Source organism: Macrotis lagotis, chromosome 1, assembly GCF_037893015.1.
Source record: "Macrotis lagotis isolate mMagLag1 chromosome 1, bilby.v1.9.chrom.fasta, whole genome shotgun sequence".
In the NCBI taxonomy this organism is placed as follows: domain Eukaryota; kingdom Metazoa; phylum Chordata; class Mammalia; order Peramelemorphia; family Peramelidae; genus Macrotis; species Macrotis lagotis.
Genome location: NC_133658.1, coordinates 383,731,553 through 383,738,732, shown reverse-complemented (window position 1 = coordinate 383,738,732; position 7,180 = coordinate 383,731,553). Strand labels below are relative to the sequence as shown.

General features: G+C 34.7%; 1 pseudogene; it reads left to right on the top strand.

Moving 5' to 3' along the window:
• Positions 1-5,804: 5,804 nt before the first annotated feature.
• On the top strand, positions 5,805-6,092 carry LOC141518127 (biogenesis of lysosome-related organelles complex 1 subunit 2-like; annotated as a pseudogene).
• Positions 6,093-7,180: the final 1,088 nt, after the last annotated feature.

Genomic DNA, 7,180 nt, shown 5'->3' with positions numbered 1-7,180 from the left:
AGGGAGGGGTAGAAATTGAGATGTGTAAAGAACTAAATATGGTCAATGAAAGGAAAGGGATCAAGAGTAAGGGAGAAAAACCATAGTATTAATCAATCAGCAGGAATATAAAGTTCTAGCTTAAAAATATCTTTTCTATTCATCTATGGAAATTTGAATCAATGTCTTCTGCAAAGATTTGCGACATACAGATCCTCACAATGAAAAAGGAATTAGGTCTCTTTCCCCAGCTATTAAACAAGACTATGGGAGTGTATGTATGTGTGTTGGGGGGGGGATGGGGGTGGTGCTTAGACAGATCAGATTTCCTCAATGATCCTTTAATTCCAATCCTATCTCTCTACATACACACACATACACACATGCATGTACCTTTCCTCCACCACACAAATGCAAACTTTTCTTTCTCTCTCCAGGAGTAGAGTTCACTGTTTGAAGATTCAGGTTTTGCTGAGATAATGACGTAATCTGAGTTGACATTATTGCAGCTACAGAAGGCTTTTTTAAATGTTTCCATAGATATATTTGAGATATCTGTGGCTAAGAGAGGGCAAGAATTGCTGCCAGAGATTTCACCAGGGGAAACAGACTGACTGAAAAAATTCTCTCTCAGATTTCAAATAACATCTAGTTGGCATCTATATACTCATATTCATATAAAATTATAAATGTATACATTTATCTTTGTGTGTTCACATATAAATGCATGCAATGCATGTATTATATACACATTTTGCACAATTGCACAGTACATTTATGTGTAATGCAGTGCATGCTCTATCCAGAAGCAGATGTGTGTATATGTGTGTGTCTACACACACACACACACACACACACACACACAAGATACACACATACACACACACATATATGGGCTCTTTTTGATGCTTGTCCTTCATTTTCAAAAATATTATGCCATGACATGTAAGTGAATTATATTTAACTGAGGGTGTGATGGCATACCTTTGTACATAAATATCTGAGTTTATATGTATACACACATATATGTGCACATAAGTACAAAATAGGTGACAAAGTGTATAGGGTGCTGGACCTGAAGTCAGTAAAATTCATCTTCTTTAGTTCAAATCTGATCTTTGGCATTTACTAGCTATGGAACACTGAGCAAGTCACTTAAACTTGTCTCAGTTTCTTCATCTGCAAAATGAGCCAGAGAAGGAACAGACAAACCACTTCAGCATTTTTGCTAAGAAAACCCTAAATGGAATCAAGAAGTAAGACAAGACTAAACAGCAAAACTACCTTTATCTCTATCTAGTGTGTATATATCTATAAGCAATATAGGAAAACACTCAAGTATATACCATGTATGAACACCAACATCTGCAAGCCAATACTATTTGCATATATATATATATATATATATATATATATATATATATATATATATTTATGCCCACAATGCAATATAGGTATAAACACAATTATGTAATTATGTATATACACACTTCTATACATACTTTAACATGTATGCTTATGCCTGTGTGTATGTGCATGTAAACATGATACATATACATTCAAATTTATATTTCTGTTTGCCAGAATATTTGATGCCTTCCAGCTATTCCTTTTTATCACAAAGAAATCTTAGAATTAATCTGATTTCATTGGCATCTTGTTGACAGACTTCAAAGGACTGGGAAGGATGTCCTAATCTTTGGTTATGCAAATCTCTTCATTTCTCCATTTTTTTACAAAAACAAACTGCAGAACAGATGATAATGCTCCTCTCCTCTCTCACATCAACAATTTTTTGACAGATAAATTTGAATGTTAATATCTCATGAATACCATTTTTGGGAGGAGGTCTTGTAAGGTACTGAGACATTACTGAAATACATTTTCAGAATACTAAAAAAATGTTCTGCTTCCTTGAACCATTTTCACAGAAGGAAGCAGTTCTTTTGTTACACCAAATTAACAATATTTTAAAGTCTAAATTATCAAACATTCAGTTATTGAAATGTTTTCCTGAGTTATTGTCAGGGAGGAAAGAACTGTGTGCATGGAGGAAGGCAGGGGTGTGTCTCTATGTGTAGTGAAAGGAGCAGGATTACCAGTTGGGAAGTTAGACTAGTGTTTCAAAGGGATAGTTTGCCTTCAGAGTAACTTAATTTACAATCTAACTTATTTGTGATTAGCTAGGAATATAATGTAGCCATGCCTTTTTTTTGAAGTTGGACTGTTTGGGTGTTGAAGGGCAGGTTAAGTTGTTTTTAACTATTAGAGTCTGTGTTTGAATTGTTTTATATGTTAAGTGCTGTGCATTTCAGCTGCCTGAATATCTAATCATTTTCACAGGAGATGGGAATCTCTATTCACTGAATTCACTTGCACTGAGTATGGATCACACCTAAATGGTGGGTATGCAATGCTTTTGAATGATAACCCATTCATTTATTTTTATCCTCAGAAACATTACTAGGTCTTAGCCTAGTATGAAAATATTGGACAGTGGAAAAGACACTTAATTTCTCTGACCCTGAGGTTCTTAAAATGTGGCAGTTGAATAGATGACTTTTAAGGTCCCCACCAACTATAAATATATGATATTATAGACTAAGGCTTTGAAGGAAGGAAAGAAATAAGTCTTAGACTTAGGAAGGAAGCTTGAGAATATGTTATTGGGGTCACTAATAACTATCAAGGTTATTTGGTCTTGAATGACTGTGGAAGAGAAAGTGAATCTTTGTGTAACTTTGCTTCACTTAAGTCTATTACATGCACAAATACATATTACCTTCATGATTTTATGTGTCCTTTTCAAGAATAAAAGATGGACAACAAAAAGGCTATTCAAAAGATAGAGTATGTGAAAAGACTAAAAAAGTAATTTTTTCTTCTCATTGAGTAGTCTGATTTTATTCTCTAGGTACTAACAAGTCATTTGAAAGTTTTGAACAGAAATATCAGATCTGATCATAATAAAGATTTATGTGGGTTCAGGTTAAAGCTAAAGAGGACTGACTAAATTGGTGACAATGGGAATGAAAAGAAAGAGTGAAATATTTCAGAGTGGAAATTGTCAAAATTCAACAGTGGATTGGAAATGGAGAAGAAACAGTTCATAGTGAGAACAAAGTTTTAGTTCTAGGCAATTTGGACTTCAGAATGATTGTTATACTAATAATGCATTTTGTTATAGATATTATAAATAATCTGAGGCACATAGAATTTAAGTCTCCTGCTCTGGAATGAATTTTCCTTAGCCAGGATTTGATTTCATCTCTTTCCAAACCTCAATGCTAAGTATTCTTACCACCATCAAGAAGGGTTAAGAGGCAGAATAAATTTGAAGAGGGTGATAGAGGTGTTCAGGTAATGAAATAATTGAAAAAGAGATTCATATCTCTTTTGAGAATATCTAATATTTCTCATATAATTTATAAAACTGAAATGAAGCAGTTTATATTATTTCCCTCACACCTTCAGTGATGGAACTTGTCATTCAACTTGCTAAACTTAGTAAACTTAGTAAAATACATATATATATATATGTATATATATACATGTATATATATATATATAGTTTATTTCTGTGCATGTCAAAATAAAGAGAGACAGAAAAACAGACAAAGAGATGGAGATAGAAACAAGAGAGAGTGAGGAAGAGAAACAGGGAGAAGGAGGAAGTAGAGAGGGAGTGAGGGATAAAGAGAAAGAAAAAATAGAGGAAAAATGAAAGAGAAATTTTATTTTTTAAAAAAAGATCAAATTTACAGCACAGAATACTCAATTTGGAAATTTTTGGTTACTTTTGAATTGCAGTCTTCCATGTTGTTTTCTTCTGGAAAACCAAGAAAATAGTGAGGCTGAGTGGGTTGTGGCATTTTGAAAGTAGTGGAGAAACACAATTCTCCCTCCTTCTCAGCCCTCTCGAAAAATGGAATGTGCTTTGCTGGCGAGACTAGCTTTTTATCTGTATTTGGTTACTAGATATGAGATATATTTTGCATTACTATTCTTATTTATAAAGTTTTCTCATGTAACAGTTTGGAGTTTAAATTAACTTAAGGGACAACAGAAGATAAATTTTCATTTTAAAAATATGCTAGTGAGGTGTTCTTTGTTGGTGATGAGGAGATGATGCTATCAGTTCCCAGTGTACAAACCCAGATAAATGATTTGTTGTTTCTAAAGGGAAAAGGGAAGGAGGGAAGGGTGTCAGCTACCTGCTTTTTGGAGGACTGACCTTGAATAATATCTCATATTATCAAAGGAATCTTTGCTTTTCATTTCTCCCAATGACTGCTGACTGCACCTTGGAGAATCCTTTGAAATGAATATCAATAAAGTTTCTTTGCATCTATAACCATCATGGAAGCTCCGGTTCTGTTATCTTTTTCCTTCCACATCTTCTAGGTATTCTTGGCAAGAAGAACAAACTTAAAACTCCTAAAAATCAAACGATGGAAAATTTGCCCTTTCTCCCTTTATAAAAGTTTTGTCCTACTCTACACTGCCCCTCCTCAGCTCTCTACACTTGATGATATGCACTAAAAATATTAAATGGAATCTCTTAGATGATAGTTTATATTAGTCTTTGGTAGAGATAACTCAAAGCATTTTCAAATACTTCCTGAGCAAATGATAGGTATGGGATTGTTTGTCTTTCTAGGTGAGTTTCATAGTATCATTTTTCCTTAGGAGCAAAAGTTAAATATTTTTAAATTGTCATATAAATACACAAATACATTACAAAGATTTTAGAACCTAATGTGAACCTATATAGCTTAAACAAAACTGTAACTAGCAATTTTGTCACCTGTTTCCAGATTCATAACATGTTTGCTGAACAAGCAGCATGACTTATATCATTATGTTACCTTGACAGAAAACACTACTGCCAAGAAGGGAGGTAAGGGAGACAAAAAGTCTTGAATATTGGACACACAAGAAGCTGTGATTGGACTGGTGGAAGGTAGGTGAGGGAGGGAGATTGACTGTGTAGCAAGGAGTCGGGCAGAACTTGGCCTGGCAAGGGAGGACTTAATATTTGGAATCTTATGGTTTTGCATTTTAACTAATTGTTCTTGCTAATCATCACCAAATTTTTCCTTTTCTGAAAAATTAATAAAAATACTGACAACTCCATCTAAATTTCAACACCCTAGAACAAAGCCCTAGTAATTCTATTCTGATTATGCCTACTATATAAATTTCTTCGGGGCCAAAAGTATCTTCTGTCTCTTTTGTATCCCCCAAACTTAACATAGTATCTGCTATATAGTTATAATAATATAATAATAAGTATTTGTTGGTTGAATGCACATATCAAGTGATTACTGACTTTTGAGACAGTGCTTTAGACAAAGTCTTCAGAAGAACAGAAATTATCATCTCCTTTATTATATTTTTTGTTTGTTTAGTATGATATCACAGACTACATATGTAGAGAGGACATTAGAAATGATCCATTCTCATTCCCTCATTTTAATCTTGAAGAAGATAAAAATGGGACAAACTACATGATTTCTTCAGTGCCACACAATTTGGAAGTAGCAAATAAGAGAGTTAAGCCTATATTTTCTGACTCTACCATCATTATTTTAACATGTTGACTCATGTCTTGTTAGCAAAACTTTGAATATCAATGAAGAATGGGTAGTGACTATCTACAATCTGTACATTCTGTATCTCAAAATTAAAGTATACACATACTCAGCACTTTCTAGCTCTCCTTCCCATTCTCATCCTTCCCCCCTCCTTTTCCCAGCTTAGAAAATTCTGGTGTAGATGGTCGAGGAGATCATCACCAAGATGGGCATCACATATGCCAGGATATGTTCTTCAAAATGGCCACTGACCTGAAAGGCAAGCTTACAGTCACCAGTGAACACTGTAAACTCTTGGAAAATATGAACAAACTGATAATCATGAAGTATTTGGAAATGAAAGACATTGAAGTAAACATAAATAGAGACCTAAAGGACTTAAATTAAAGAAATGCAGCATTTCAGCTATATCTGTATCAGAGATCACTTTAAGTGAGGAGCAGGTGGCAGCTCTTGAACAAGTTGGATGCATATTCAAAGAAACTGGAAGCAAAGTAGAAGAAAATAGAGAGGTGATGAAAGAATTCTTTAGCACAAAGATTTTAACTACAAGAATGTTTTTTAAGAGCTGAAATTCATGGGATGGAACTTGTCAAAATTCTATGCTTCAATTCCATAAAAGGAAATGGTGCTGCTTTGCTTGGCAGTGTAATTGCTCCCCCCACCTTGATGTTTTCCTAAAACTCTCCACCCCTGGAACTTCATCTTGTCATGTACCCTGGACCAAGACTCAGAACTCAAGATCAACCCCACCTGGAACAGACCCCAAGGAGAGAGTCTGATTCTATTTCTCCTCCCTCCCCTGATAGACTATTATTGAACTAAAGCAATAAATGAAGATAATGAGGGATCTTCTGAGACAGAGTCAAGATGGTGGGACAAAGCTAAGAAACTTTGGTAGTTTTTCATGAAACAACTTTAAATGCAGACTTTAAACAAATCCTAAAGTGACAGAATCCATCAGAAACCAAACCAAACTAAACCAAACAAAGCAACTCTCCCCACTCCCCCAAAATAATGAAGCAACTTTTCAAGAAGATATCTTGGAGGAATTCTGGGTTGCATGGGTAAAAAGGGAGTATAACCCAGTTTAGGTGGGAGAGTTAGGAAAGCAGCTAATATCCCAGCACAGCTCTATCATACATAAGGTTCCCAGTTCCAGGGAAAGGGAGCAACTTGTATAGTTACAAAGGTTATAAGTAACAGAGCTGAGATTTTAACTTTGCACAACTCTTTTCATTATTCAGAGTGAATTTTTGAAATGTTGGAGAGCAAAATTTTGATTCCTGGAAAACTGGTGTTCATTGGGCTACCATAATGGAGAGAGCAAAGTGGAAACACTGAGTAAAAACAGAGTAGAAAGCCAGGAACCAGAATTCCAGTCCCCAGACAAAATAGCCTATACCACAGGAACAGAACTAAAACAAAATGAAAAAAGTAATAATCATTGATTGCCCCATTCTGATAGGAGTGATAAAAAAATGCCATCCCAGAATAGGAAAGCAGTGACAAAATTGATTCTTGTTCCTGGGTATGGAAGAAGACCAAAATGATATCACTATTTTAGAGATGAGTTACAGTAAGTCTGATGGTGACTGTTCAGA